Source organism: Lygodium microphyllum, chromosome 23 (genome assembly GCF_053477565.2).
Source record: "Lygodium microphyllum isolate KBCC chromosome 23, Lygodium_microphyllum_v1.1.10, whole genome shotgun sequence".
Classification (NCBI taxonomy): domain Eukaryota; kingdom Viridiplantae; phylum Streptophyta; class Polypodiopsida; order Schizaeales; family Lygodiaceae; genus Lygodium; species Lygodium microphyllum.
In genome coordinates, this window is record NC_141157.1 from 78,330,970 (window position 1) to 78,346,959 (window position 15,990).

At 40.5% G+C, this 15,990-nt stretch overlaps 1 pseudogene; it reads left to right on the top strand.

The window, feature by feature from the left end:
- The first annotated feature begins 10,700 nt into the window (after nt 1-10,700).
- Nucleotides 10,701-12,289, top strand: LOC148016370 (eukaryotic translation initiation factor 3 subunit B-like; annotated as a pseudogene).
- The last annotated feature ends 3,701 nt before the right edge of the window (nt 12,290-15,990 follow it).

Consider the following 15,990-nt stretch of genomic DNA (forward strand, 5'->3'; position numbering starts at 1 on the left):
TTAGAGCTAGTGAGGTAGCTAAAAGGTGCTCCAGGAAATGTAGGAGAGAATCCCCTTTATAGCCATCATTTGGGTATCCAAGAAATGATATGAGAAAATGATATTTTCGAAAAATTTATGGTGGAAATAATGTGCTCAATATCAACCATTGCATCTTGAATACTATTAAGTCAAGTGGTGATTTTGAGACTATAAATGGTAATAAAATAGGGAACCAACATGCTAAATTCAAACCAACTTTTACTATTCTTCCAAATAATAAAAAGGTGATCCCAATGAACCTCAATAAGGACTGAAAGGAAAAGGTTTTATGCTTCACATGTGGACAAAAGTATTCACCAAGCCATCCTTAAAGTTTATCTATGGCAATATCCTATCTAAATATCTTGAGCATTCTATGTAAATAACTTAAAAATCCTACCCAAGATCATTGGAAGCCCTCAAGCACCTTCTCTGCTACATTAAAGACTCTCTAATTGTAAGTTCGTAGTTCATTCTAGATGTGGCCATAAATCGCACATGGCCTAATGTGATGTTGAATGGAGTGGAGATATTTTAACTTGGTTGTCTTCATGTGGCCACCTTCTCCTATTGGGAGGTGCAACCATATATTAGAGCACCAAGGAACACAATTCAATGGATCTTTCATAACAAAAGCCAAGTGCATTGTTGCCTCCCTTGTAGAAAATACTATTTAGATCATGAAAATGCTTTGAGAACTTGATTTCTATCAACCTCAATATTATTCATTTTCTATTTACTATGATAATCACTCTTTTGTTACCACAACCTTATCAATCCAGATTCCACCTCCCTTCTTTATGCACCCACCTTTTCCTCAATTATTAGGTTGACCTCCTTATGATGCTCTTGTCTACGTAAACCATGCTAGATGTCTAGCTTATGAAGCATTGTGGTTAATCATCATAACAAGTCTACTATCTTTTCTCACTTTTATTATGAATGGAATTGTGATATTCTTGACAACATATTAGCCACCGCTGGTGTGGTGGTGGCCATAGCCACTTGAGTTTTGCGAGATGTGGTACACAGGGCATATTGCCAGATTAGGATATAATTAAAATCAAGCAGGCCCGTAGCAAGAGAGGCTAATGTTGCAGCTAACATTGCACGTACATGTGAACTGCTGTTGGTTAGCGACGTAGCATGCGTAGGTGGCACCATTGTAGGCGATGATGCGGGACTTGACCTGGTCGACCCTAGCGTTGGCGTTGAGAGGAGCACGTAGTTGGAGGTCTTGTCATGAGGGGTGTTGATTTCTATGTTGGGTCTGAGGGCGTTGTAGCATTGGTCGACAGATGGTGCCTCACTATCGGCGAAGCTGCCCAAGTTGCTATCCCCCTAGTGAATCCTGAACTTCTTGTCGCAGGTTATCGATACGCCAGCAGACGCGCACTCCATCCAGCGCGAGACCGTCAGGTTGATGTACACCGCCCTCACGGACGTATAATCAGAGCTGAGCTACAGTGTCATTATAAGCGCAAGCAGTAGTAGCGAAATTTGCATATTGTTCTTCATCGCTTTGCGGAGACATATTCAACGCAGCACCACTCCTCGAGCTCCATCACAAGGAACTTTAGACACTAAACTAGATGGTAACTAGGCTTATATCTAGTAAATGTAGAAACTTTTCTAGTTAGTGACTAGGAATTTTTTAATTCGAATTAGGTTTTTAAATTTTTTAGATAAATGTGAAGCTATAATTAATAAAATAAGTGCCTATATGGTAAAGCAAGGAGAATTTCTATATATCACCTAATATAGCTGTGTTTATTAGATAAAATTATGAAGCTATGGATCATAGGATAATGTGCATGCACAACAAATCAAAACAAATTTGTAATATAACATCTAACATAGTCATGCTTATATAGTCATGTTAAGTAATATACATCACAATTGATAGGCCTCATCATCAGCCATGTAGTCAATCTCAAATAAGAAAATGTTGATACACACTTGTAATGGATATGTTTGTATGCATCCAAAATGTACATGTGTTGTAAGATACATTTGTGCATTTTGATAACTTTTAATTCTTACTCACATAGCTCAAATAGTTTATAGATCCACAAATACAATACAAGGGAATGGGGCAATAGCGACAGCCATTTGCGATGCAAAAAAGCGGTGTCGCTAAAAGTGTCCCTATTAGCGTCGCTATTTGCGTCACTATTAGCGTCGCTAATTCTATTAGCGATGCAAATAGTGACGCCGGTCTGAGGAAAAAGTTTTGAAAACCCGAGCATAACATTTGCCAAGAAAACATTTGTGAGAAAGAATGAAAGAGAGAGCGAGAGAGCTTAAAGCTTTGAGAGAGAGAGAGAGAGAGAGAGAGAGAGAGAGAGAGAGAGAGGAGCTCATCACCATTGTCACTGCCGTTGATGCTATACACGAAGAAGAAAGAGAAGTGTGCAAGGGAGAAGGGAGGGAAGGTGTAAAGAGAAGGTACAAAGGGTTTCATCTTCAGGATTTTGAGGTAGGTACATTGCCTCTTCTTGCTTTATTTTTGTTTCATCTTGTTTTCTTTTTTTGTTTTTCTTTGCAAAGAGACACATGGAAAAAAAGGGAGGGAGGAAGGGAGGGAGAAGAATGAAGGGAGAGGAAGAGAGAAAGAGGGAGAGAAAGGAAACAAAGAGAAAGAGGAAGAGAGAAATGAGAGATGAAGGGAGGAAGAGAGAAGGATGAGTGAGAGAAACAACGAGAGAGAGAGGGGGGAGAAACAAAGAGAGAGGAAACAAAGAAAGGGAAATAGAGAGAGAAAGAGAGGGGGAGAGAAATAGAGAGAGGGAGAGGGAAGGAAGAGAGGAGGAGGTAGAAAAGAAGGGTGAGGTAAAGAGAGGAAGGAGAGTGAAAAGAAGAGAGAGAGAGGGAGAAAGAGAGATAGAGAGAAAAAATAGAGAGCAAGAGAGAGGGAGAGAGAAATAGGAAAACAATGAGAGAATGAGAGAGGTGAAGAAAGAAAAGTAAAGGGAGAGGGGGGAGAGAGAGATCAAGAGAGGTGGGGTGACATTTCTTTCAATATCTTTGTTTCTTAAGCTTTTTGTTTTCTATCTTTGATTGTCTTTGCAATGAGATGAGTTGAGTGAGAGTGGGGAGGGAAGGAGGGAGAGAAATAGAGAGAAGAAGGGAGGGAAAGGAAGAGAAAGATGGAGAGAAATAAAAAATAGGAGAGAGAGAGAGGCTTCATAAAAAAGTGTCAAAACTCGAGCATGGCATCTTATAGGTTTGTAAACAAGCGAGAGAGAGAGAGAGAGGGAGAGAGAGAGAGAGAGAGAGAGAGAGAGAGAGGCCGCCACCACTGCGGCCATCCACGAAGAAGGAGGAGATATGTGTAAAGGAGAAGGAAAGAACTCCCGAAGGAGAAAAAAAATGAGAGAAGTACGAAGGGATTCTTCTTCAAGCTTTGAGGTAAGTGCAATATCTCTTCTCTCTTTGTTTTCTCTTTTCTTTACTTCTCTCTTTCTTTTTGTTGATGAAGAGTGTATAGAGAGAAGAAGTGAGAGAGATCAACGTGGGCAAGGGAGATTGAGAGAGAGAGAGAGAGAGGTCACTGCCACCGCAATTCCACCACAAAAAGTGAGGGGACAACTGCAAAGAAGAAGGAGGGAACCCATGAAGGAGAAGAAGAAGAAGGAGAGAAGCACGAAAGGATTCTTCTTCAAGCTTTGAGGTAAGTGCATTATCTCTTCTCTCTTTGTTTTTATCTTTTCTTTACTTCTCTCTTTCTTTTTATTATTGAAGAGTGTATAGAGAGAAGAAGTGAGAGAGATCAACGTGCGCAAGGAAGATTGAGAGAGGTCGCTGCCACCGCCAATCCAACACAAAAAGAGAGGGGACAACTGCAAAGAAGAATGAGAGAAGCGCGAAAGGATTCTTCTTCAAGCTTTGAGGTAAGTGTATTATCTCTTCTCTCTTTGTTTTTCTCTTTTCTTTACTTCTCTCTTTCTTTTTGTTGATGAAGAGTATATAGAGAGAAGAAGTAAGAGAGATCAACGTGCGCAAGGGAGATTAGAGAGAGAGAGAGAGAGAGAGAGAGAGAGAGAGAGAGGTCGCTGCGAGTGCCAATCCACCACAAAAAGAGAGGGGACAACTGCAAAGAAGAAGGAGGGAACCCATGAAGGAGAAAAATAAGAAGGAGAGAAGTGCAAAAAGATTCTTCTTCAAGCTTTGAGGTAAATGCATTCTCTTCTCTCTTTGTTTTTCTATTTTCTTTACTTCTCTCTTTCTTTTTGTTGATGAAGAGATGTATAGAGAGAAGAAGGGAGACAGATCAACACAAGGGAGATTGAGAGAGAGAGAGAGAGAGAGAGAGAGAGAGAGAGAGAGGCTACCACTGCCACTACCATTGCCACCGCATCCACTAAAAGAGAGGGAAAAACTACAAAGGAGAAGGAGGGAACCCCAACCTATGTCTCTTTTCCATCTTGCCCTCCTCGAGCTTGCATGGCAGGCTCCAAGCAAGCATGTCTCCATTTCTCGGCCATGGGAAGGCCTCATGACAAAGCCCGCCACCTAGAGCAGAAGGTGGAGCCTCCTCTAGTGCAGCAACAGGTGCTCTCCATTGAGCACAATGACCACCAGAGAAGAAGAGGAGATGGAAACCAAGCACTATTGCCCTTTGGAAGATAAGGAGAATGCAGTGCGGATATGAGCTTCTCATCCCGAAAATAAATTTTCATAAGGACGTTGTTCGGGAAGTCATGCAAGATTTGGAGCTGAAAGGGATGGAAAGATTTTGGGCACGAGTGCGAAACGGCCTACCAATAGGAAGGTAGACTGCTGTAGCTATGACAACAGAAAGAAGAGCCTACATGATGTATTGCATGTACCTTCTATTACCAAAAATCTATTGTCGATTGGACAGATGGCAGAACAAAATTTGCAAGAATCTACTGTCGGTTGGATAAATGATTTCAACTGATATACATGGCTATACATTCGAAAGTACAAGTCAGTTTTTTTAAAAAAATCAGATACACAATTTTTAGACATTAGGTGTAGGTGACATTGGAAAATGAATTATGCAAGAATATTTAGTGCATATAGCTAGAAGGGTGGCAAGGCTGCATGGCCTGCCACCCAAATTTTTTCCTCTTTGTAACCGTCGCTATTTGCCTTGGAAATTTACTCTGCAACCGTCGCTATGAGCATCGCTATTAGCATCACTATCAGCGTCGCTAACCAAATTAGCGATGACGGGGGTAATTTTTTCCATGAATAATCCCGTCGCTTTAAACGTCGCTATTGGGCCTATATGTTGTAGTGATAAAATATCATTTTTAGCAATATAGATATTTCCTTCTCACATTAAAAAAAAGAAGAATCTCATTCAATTCAAATCAATGCCATGGCTCCAAATCTTGAAATTCCCCTCAAATTCCCCTAAAGTGTGGGATATACCTAGCATCCATACAAGCACAAATAGTTATCCAAAGTTATTTGAGTCGCTTACAAACTAGAAGCATTAGTAAAATAGAAACAATTCAAATTTTAATAGCATTTTCCTTAAATGAAAGACATAGAACCTCTTGAATATGTGGAAACTTGAAGAGGGGATTTGTTAATAGGAAGTCATGGCACATGGTCTATTAACTAGGGTAGCTATATAAAGTTCATTAAAAAGGAAATATTTTGTACCAACATGTGGCATATGCTCCCCCTTTCATGCATGTAGCATATTTAGGGGGCTAAACAAGGAGTAAGACATGATGGAACACATAGCACAAACATAAATCAATACAAACAAGGCAATGGGATGGAGATGGATTATGCTAACATTGTCATTGCTAGCATGAACATGGAAGAGCTAGAGAAGAAGATGTGGGGTAACCAAAAATATTTCAATGAGAACTAAAAGAGAGTCACAATAGAATTGTAGCATGCCAACCTATTGACTGTCCAATCATGTTCTTAGCGGTCCATCAAGAGATGAGTCTAAGCGATGCCGGCTGGAACTCCCATGGAATGTGATGGGGTTTGTCGCCTAGGGTTTCTTGAGTCCGCCTGGCAATGGAATGTTCACGGTTGAACCAATAGGATCAACTTGAAACTTGAGTCCCTAATGGTCAAGGTCTCCTAATAGTATTCTAGTGTCGGACATCCTACTTTACGCAAAGATACCCAAGCCGAAGCAGACCCATGTCGCACTTGGTACAAAGAGAATGGAAAATGAGAGGGATGTGGCGCTCCACTCTTTGCCCATAGGGCATAGTCCCATTCCGGTCCCCTAAAATGGCATGAATTCAGGTTCTAACCTAACATTTTCTAAGGATCGGTTGTCAGTAAAACCTTGTGAGAAGCCTCTCGGTTCTCTGGAACCACCGTGCCATAGGACAAACCCGTTCGGTCCTCCCGCTTCCCTCACTTGGCGTACTTTAGTTGTCTAATTAGCCCTATCACTTTTAGGACAGGGTTCGTTCATGTAATCTTATGGCACTGACATGAAAAAAAATTCAAATAAGTTTCCTAGAAGTACTTACTATTAGCAATTTATCAAAGATACAAATCTTGTTCAAAAGGACAATATCCTCAATCCGTAAGGATGCACTTAATTTCCACCAAGTTTTCGCCTTGCACTAGTAACAAGGGCCCCTCGATAATCTATCCAGAGTCACGCTGATCATTTGAGTAGGATCTGGGGTAGGGAATTTACAACCAGAGCCCCCCTGGCATCCAAGTGTCCTCCTACGTTCAAACCAATCTGTGGAGAGACCTTTCATGGTGAGTTCGGTCCACGTTCCCATCATGGCTATTTAGAACCCCCTAGCTAGGATTGAGGGTCAAATGGGGGTGGTTTGGCGCACCCTCTAAACATTCAACTTGATTCACTATGCTCATTTATGAGTTTGAGGTTACACAATCTCTCTTTAAAAAATAATAATAATAATAAGTTGAAGCAGTGTTCCTAAATCTACAAGCACAAACAAAGGTGAAGATGATTGCTTGAGACATCTACTAAGGTGGGGTCCCTCTCTTGACCCTAGCATTTGTCCTTCTTGCCTTGGTGATAATTTCCAATATCCTTCGAAGGATAGGGAATACCTTCATTTCGTCCCCCCCATTGGTGAAGGGAACGAGCAATTATGCAATTGGATCTATATCTGATAGTTCACGGATGGTAGCTTTCTTAGCTTGCTAGCCTTTAAATCTAGGTTCTTATCTTAGAAGACACTTGAACTCTCTTGTATTAACGTCAGATTGTGTCATGGTTAAAGGTGAAATACCATATTGGAAAATATGGGAATTTTCCATAAGTTTGGGACATGTGGTCAAATCTTTGAATTTGTCATAACTTGAAATCTATAACTCCAAATCAAGCACTCTATAGCTCAATAGATTCCATTTTTCAAGCGCTTTCCAATGATAGGTCATATAATATGGTTTTGAGACACTTATGGGCATGTTATCTGGGTGCCACCTTTTTAGTATTCAAAAAATAGGAATTGGGAGATTCCCAAACTCACTAATATTGTGTTGTGATATTTTCAAGGTCTTTTTAGCTTTATCAAGGCTAGATTTAGAATAGAGACCAATGAGTGTTTTATTTGTCTCATGGCCCCCCTATGAAGTAACAATAGATTGGCTTCATTTCTTTAAAACCCTAAATAAGTTGAGTTGAGCCCTATCCGTGCGTATATAGGGTTCATTTTTATTGAATGGCTCTTGAGCAATTATTAGTATTTCGTATGTGTGATTTATAGTTATCTTCAAGATGAATCCCTAGCAGCACAACTGAAACTGATCATGATGCCACGTAATCTAGAGGTGTCTCTTCCCTAGGACAATGCTGCAATGTAGGTCTTTGCTTTTGGGAATTCATTTCGATGAACTTATGAAAAATACAAATAGAAACTTGTATTTTTCTTTTGGGTGGAGGACGTGAAGTTATCAGGCCTAATGCAAAAGTGAACCACTTCCCTCTGAAGGTTTATAGGGGTGTAATGCATACTTTAGTATTGCAATGGCCTAGATATACTTAATCGTTATCGTAGCAATTCACAAACTTCATGTACTTGATTCAAGCCGTTACTTCTACCTTTCCAATTTCACAAACTTCGTAATGCAAAGAAAAAAGTACAATTTCAGCTTAATGAAAAATATACATAAGTGTTCTAAAAACCCATTTGTCAGTACCTTCAAGCATGCTAATGTTAATGCATAATCTAAAGCATTATGAGCACAACCAATAAGGTCCTTGATGTTTTTTGCCTGCATGAATGCAAAACGTTTCTTGCAATTTACTCATTCAAAACATGCCAAAGTGCAAGTAAACACAATTTCCAATATGATAAAATGATGTAAACTAAATTGTGGTTAGTTATCATAGACTTTCGTCGAATACCTTTCCCATCCCAATGAAGTCAGCCTACGTCCTTAAGGCCTCCCATCAGGGCAGGATTTATCGGACGCACCTAATTATCAAGTGACACAATTCCTTGACCAGCAGCTCCATCGGTTGAAGCGGTATTCGTGTTCAATTGGACCTTATTTTGCTTGGGAGGCATCGTATGATTTGGCCTTTGCTTCGTGGCTACGCACCCAAGTTACAAGAGAGACGACTCCTTGTGGAAGGGACTCGTGCATGAGGACCTTCTCCAAGAGGGCCGGGGGGGAAAGAAAGACGGCAAGCTCGGAGTTCTTCAAAGAGGGAAAAAAATTTCATTCTCTCTCTCTCTCTCTCTTTTCTCTTAGTCTCCCTCTTTTCTCTTAGTACTCTCCCTCCCTCGCTCTCTCTCTCTCTCTCTCTCTCTCTCTCCAGCTTTTACCAACGTGAAGGGTCACCATCTCCCTTTTTTTTTCTTATTCACACTTAAGCCCTTTTTACAGGGTCTTGGGGGGGTTTTAGTAATGTATGGAGGCCCCCTGCACTCCTTACACGGCATGCGGCAGCCCCCCCTACCACCTCCAGGGCACGTGGAAGCTCCCCTGTCCCCTCCAGGCACGTGACAGCCCCGCTTGCCCCTCTAGGGCACGCGACACCCCCCTCTCTCCTTCCCTCTCCATTTCTCTCTCCCTCCCTCCCTCTCTCTCTCTCCCCCTCCCTCTCTCTCCCTCTCTCTCCCTATCTCTCTCCCTCTCTCCCTCCCTCCCTCTCTCTCTCCCTCCCTCCCTCCCTCCCTCTCCCTCTCTTTCTCTCTTTCCCTATTATGTTTAATGTTTTCTCACTCTCTCTCTCATTCCTTCTTTCCTTTTCTCTCTTCCTCTCTCTCTCTCATTTCCTCTCTTTCTCTCTCAATACACATGTTTTTTAACCAAATCAAGCAAAAGAAAATGAGAGAAAAAAAAGCAAGAGGGAACAATGCACTCACCGCAAAGGCCGAAGGTTGGATTCCGCGGCTCCTCTTCGCGATGGCGGCTCCTCTTGGTCCTCCGTACACTTCCTCCTCTTCTTTGTAAACGGCGACGGCAACGACGAGAAGCTTTCCTTCTCCCTCTTTCTCTCTTTCTCTCCCTCTCCCTCCCAAATGAAAGATGGAGTTTGCTCTCTCTTTTGTTCATTCTCGCAAAATGATGCCTCGGGTTTCGGCCCACGTTTTTTCGCCTAAGTACAGTCACTGCTAATTTGCGTCAAAAACCGCCATCGCTATGTGCTTGTATCCTTGTAGTGTATCCTACGTGCATTGACCTTGATGAAGAGACATTATCAGAAAGATGTAGGTTTCACCAGCATGTAATTGAAAATCCCCTTATGGAGGAGACTATGTGGCATCTAGATGGCATTGAAAATAATTGTTGTGAACTCTCTGATGACTATTTATGGAGGCTATCTAGACTCTTCAAATGAAGAATCTGGGCTCGATGATCTTGCGAATACTACTTCTCTCAATCATGAAGATGAAGATGACTCCTCACATGATATTATAATAATAATAATAATAATAATAATAATATATTATATATAGGTTTATATAATATCATTACACAAAGACACATGATTTTATATATACATTTATATAAAGACATAATTATAATAGTAATATCTATATGTCAATATTAAATTTAATATTCATACATGTTCATGTACGTCCACGTTAAGTCCATCTTAATGATAGGTTTGTCATGTATCAGATTTTATAGTGGTTGTTACCCTTCATTGAGGTGGTAGGGCCATGAAATATTTGAGTGTTGTGTTTCCCATACCTTCTTTTATAATCTCTATAGGGTCTCTCAATCATGGGATTGTGCCTATGTGATACGAGACAAATGGAAGAAAGCACCCATTGCACATGGGTGTTTGTAGTTGGGCATGCAAGTCGACACATGGCTGTCATAAATACATTTGCAAGGAAGGCTTGGAATGAAACATGTCTCCCATTCCAAAGGTTCTTTCTAATAAAAAAAATTATTATAGAATGTTAACAAGGCTCATCGAAAACACCTAGAGATTACTAATAACATGGAGAAGTGGTCAAATATCCCAACCAATACCATTGCAAAGGTCTGAACAAGCGTCAAGAAATTTGGTCTTCCCATGCATCATGACTAAAACTGCCTCACACATAATTTTGCTATTATGAAAATCGAGAGAAAAAAAGGAACATGAAGAATGAGAAAATCCAAACTTGATGAGAGAGCCAAGCTTCAAACTCTTCTTTCTTAGAATTTCTCTCTGTATAAGGATTGGGTTGGAAGACTTATAGTCCCCCTCTCTCTATTCTTCCTTTGAGCTCATGGCTATGGCACAGCTCACCGAGTCACCGCAAGCTCCCCATCACGTTGCCCTTGACCTGCAGAGGGATGGCATCCATCTTAAGATCGACTTCTCCCAAGTTAACCTCAAAAACATTATGTTTTACCCCCCCAACCCCGTGAAGATTTTGGGATCCAGAGGTGCGTGTGGCTACCATTTACTTGATGCGAATGTTTCCAGAAAAGTATGAGAAGCTTGAGGGTGTGGTGTAGAAGATATTTGGTAAATTTAGAGTTATTAGAGAGCATAGCCTTTGGGTGCCCAAGGATGAAGAAATTGAAAAGACTAAAGGCTATGCTTTTATAGAGTACACAATGCCTTAGGTCTAGGTGGACTCTTAGATGTGAATGCCGACTTGTGGATCATTGTTTGATTTCTGTTTGTGTGGTATACATAGAAGTCCAAGTTTGGATCACGCATTTGGTCTTTAAACTTATAATTTATATAATTTTCATGCATTCAAGAGTCTCAAATAGCTAGAGAACAAACTAATGGCTACAAATTGGATAAGTCCCATGTTTTTGCAATCAATGTGTTTGATGAATTTGACAAGTATATAAAAGTGTCAAACAAATGGGCACCACCGAAAGTCAAACCTTATAGTCTTGGGGTATGCATGTAGCTACTCTTGCAGGTGCATCTATACCATTCTAGACTACTTAGGTATGATCTCATCATGATTTAGTGTATTCAGGAAAATATTTTAACTTGGGTGATGGATAAACAAGGCTGAGACGAGTTTCTTGTTTGGTTTGGATTAGAGATTTAAGTTTATTGGAATGATGCTAGATTAGGGAAACTTGACCTTGTTTACCACTGTTCTGTAAGTTGAATTTTCTGTAGTTTAGATAGTTGTAGCTCCCCTTGGGTCTTACCTTTCCACAATTCATAAACAACATGCAGCTATATGGGGTGGTGTGCCAAATAATGTGATACATTCATCCTTAGGTATGGCTCATCTTCTCTAGTTTATGGTTTGTAATTTGGGAATGTTGCTAAATATGAATATTGGCACTTGTATCCATTCTATGATCTACTCTTTTAGGTTAGACTGATTAACTTCTCTCTAAGAGAGAAATATATTGTGACATATAATAGTCATGAACTAGGCAACCCTAGAGATACATAGGTTATAATTGATGAATTTTATTTATTCTTTGGAAAACTACCTGCACAAGTGTTTACTAATGTCTAGATATGTTTATCTAGAGGGTAATACTTAATTTATTATGATGTGAGGGCTAGGAAAGTGCTTAGAGAATTTAAGGAAAGTGTAGATGATTTTGCAAGTGATGGATTAGGGGGTGTGGTAGGTGTCTCTTAGCTAGTGTTCAAGTATAATTATTCTCTATTTATTCTTTGTGGTAGGTGTCTCTTAGCTAGTTTTAAGTATGATTTTGCAACTGGTGGATTAGGGGGTGTGGTAGGTGTCTCTTAGCTAGTTTTAAGTATTTGGAAGTAATAGTTATATACAGTGAAAATTGGAGCTAACATGAATTATTGCTATTGAGTTTTAAGTGTGGCCTGTTTTTGCATGCAGTTCTTATGGTGTTATTGCTCTCCATCACTAATTAGTGATAAGAAAGAGGAAGAGACAGCTAAAAATATGAAAAAGCCATCCTCCATCACTACTTAGTGCTAAGTTCATTGAGATTTTGAAGTCATTTCAGCTGCATTACATGACTTCAAAGACCAAATCTTTGCTTGTGTAAGATGCAAGTACGATGACACATGGTTACATTTGTGCCCTTCAAGGTTCGATTTATATACTAATTTGACTGAACAAACAAAGACAATCTTACACACAAAGGTGTTTTCAAAGGAGGTTGACAAATCCAAGCCATTACTTACAGGCTTGCAAGGACGTCCTCGAAAGGGAGCGACACATGATCGAAAGCAAAGCAAGTTTTTGTTTTCTACAAAGGTGGGGAGCCCAACCGAAGGTGATTCATCACCCCCTATCTCCTAATGACCATGAGGATAATAGAAATCCATTGAAAAGTTTAAACTTATTATGTTGAGGTTTATATAGCCACATTATTGAAGTGAATAAGAAGAAAATCAATGTGAGACCTTTATTAGATGATCAATGTGGCGGTAAACTTTGGTTCGCATAACTTTTTACTAGGGCAAGTCTGGATGATGGAAGAACATGTTTTCAAATAGATGGTTGCTTTTGTTATGTTGATTGTCAATGTGCTTCAACCAATGGGCAACCATTCAAAGACTTCTCTTGTAGTCATTGCAATAGTATATCAAAGCTTAATGACTTTGGAATGAGAATATATAGGGAGAAGCTAGTACAAGAACAAAATAGAGGAAATAGGGGAACAAGATTTGGTAGAAGATTGGACTACCTCACTAGACAAGAGCTTAGGCAAACAACACTTATTACCAAACCACGGCTATGGGAGCTTTGGAAAAAGGAGGGAGAGTCGAGAACTCTGATGCTGCCGTTGGTCGCTGCCGTGGAGTGAGAGGGTTGATGTTGGCCGTCAAGAGGGGGGGACAAGGCGCTGCGCTGCCATGAGTTGGGAGAGGCCCACATCACCGCCAGCCGAGAAGGGGAGTGTTGGTGTGGAGAGAGGAAGAGGGTCAGACTGCCGACGTTGCCATGAAGCACTACAGTCATGAAGGAGGGGAAGACTGCTGACGCCAGCGTGAGAGGGAGAGGAGCTGACACGTTGTCGTTGCCACCAGTCAAAAATCCCACCTGACCTCCTTCCATGTGGGCTTCTGAAAGCTCCAGAAGCTTTAGAAGCTTCCAAGGTTGGGCCTCCTAAGCCCCCTTCCACATTACACTCCCATTCCTCTTTGTGGGTCCTCTTAGCCCTTGTCCATGTGGGCTTGGTAACCCCCCCCCCCACATAAAATTCCCCTTGCAAGGACTTATACACCCCTTGCTTCCCTTTTTCTGTGGGGTCTCAGTAGACCTTGTAGAAAGCCACTAAGCCCTTTCCCGTGGCTTTACTAAGCCTTACCTTGAAAGGTTTTAAAACCCCCTCCCCGAGATTTAACCCCTTCACAAGCGGGCCCTTACACTTCCTTTCCCCCAGTCTCACTCCAGAATTTAGGACCCCGTGTTCCAAAAATCCGTGTTTTTAAACTCCATTTTTGTGGATTTTTCTTTCCATACATCTCCCATAAAGCTTACCATAACCGGTTTTAAAAAAAAACCATCATTCCTATTGCAACTCCCACAAGTCTTTAAGGCCTTCTAAAGCCGATTCACAAAGGGAGTTTCGCGTACGAAGAGACGGACAAGATCATAACTCTACATCCAAGGCAAAAAGGTGGAATTCGCAATGGCCCCTAAGAAGGCACAAAAGGCGCAACCGCAGGAGGATTGTCTCCTAACATCCACGTGGACATCTCACCACAAGTCTGGATTTTTCTTCCTAATTTTTATTTTACATTGTTATAATTCAATCGTGCGTGGATGATTTTTGGAGATAGGATGCATTTTTTGTCTTAAATACTTTGGTTAATTTAAAAGAACTAGCTCACGACAGAAGAGTTCGGCCATTAGTATTTTCAATAAAACGAACAAAATAAAGTGAGCAGAAGATTGATATGCATTTCTAGCAAGTAGTTTTTGTGCCTTGCAATGAATTGAAATTAGATTAATGTCCATATTTACAAAACAAAATTATGAAAGTACACTCCGATTAAGCATGGAAGGAATAAATCACATATTGCATTATTGAATTTTTTTTTGAAATGATTCTTAAAGAAAGTTATTAGCAATCGTAGGAAATTTCTAGGATTACATGAAGAAGATTTAACTAGGCAAGTGGTCTAAAAACTTAATTTAATAGAAGGGTGTGTAAGTTCTGCATACGACAAATTCATTCGAAAATGAAAGTAGTAAAAGGCTACATGTTTTAGCATGAATCTTGTTTGCATGTTATAGAATGATTAATTGGAATTATCCTATAGCCTATAGCCTAACCTATGCTTGATCTTAAACCGAAAAGTTAGGGTTTGAAATTCAACTTACGTGTAGACAATGACTCATGTGGATATGGAAATGATAGAGTAATTATCTTCAAGAATAGACTGGTTAAATTGGTATAAACCTAAACACCTAAAACCGTGCAGTACTCATTTAGAAAAGGGTTAATTCAATGCAACGTATCCCAAGGAACTGACTAGGGTTAGCATAGTGAAGACATTTATCTAGTCGCACGTATTGCCAAAAACTGAAACTCCTATACCCTAAATACTTGCCCACATTCACTGAATGTAGGGACAGTAGGACATACTTGCGAGAAGTGATCTAGGGTTTTCCTAAGAATCTCTCGCTAAGAAAATGAAACTCGAAACCCTAGGACTGACAATGTCATCCTAATGCAATCAGGAACAAATTGTTTCGTGACTCCATTCGATGGGTAAATAGTCCCATAATTGATGCAACACTTCTGCAACAAGTTGTAGAGTTGCATGATCTTGTGATTTGATCACAAGGGAATGGCCAATTCCTCGAAATGAGAATTGGTAGATTCTTACGTAAGTTTATCTTGCAAGAGGATGAAAAATTGTCCTGATATAGTACCTTTCTTGGGTAAAGTGACCAAGATACGGGGATTAGATATTTTCTTGGAAGCAAAGGACCCATCTATAAATTGGAATAATATATGAACTTAAGGTATTGACTAAGTCGGGTTAATAGGGTACGGCCCTAACCCAAGATATAGGGTTAACAAACAAACCCTTGGAGATCTTGCCAAGTCGCAATTGATCCCGGATCGAGTGCTAGATGCATTTGAAAAGAAGGATTCACTCGTTAGCAGTTGGCAAAAAATAATGACCAATGAAATTGTCTGTGCTTGTAACAGTTTTAAGAGCACTCTTTTGCTTTGTTTGCTGAAAGAATTAAAGGATAAATAGATATCTAATGCTTCAGGTTGAAGGCCTAAAGGGAGAGGCAGCTTCAGTTACCCCTGACTGCCTGCCTGACCCTAACCAAGAGGGTTGTTAAGTGCGCCGGGAAGGTGGACCGAACCCGCCACGAGAGGTCTCTCCGTTGAGCGCTACTTGGAGCAAGAGGACGCTTGGTTGCCAGGGGGGCTCTGGCCATAAATCCCTCGATTTCTAGGCCCTGCACAAGAGGCTAACATGACTCGGGATTGGATCTCGAGGCCCACATACTAGTCTATGGGTAGAATCTTGGATTAGTGATCCCTGTCGATTGTTGGATAGCCTTTGGGCAGATTATGGGTAAGCCTACGGGCTGGACTTTATGTATTTTGAAATATAAATATGATAAGCTATTG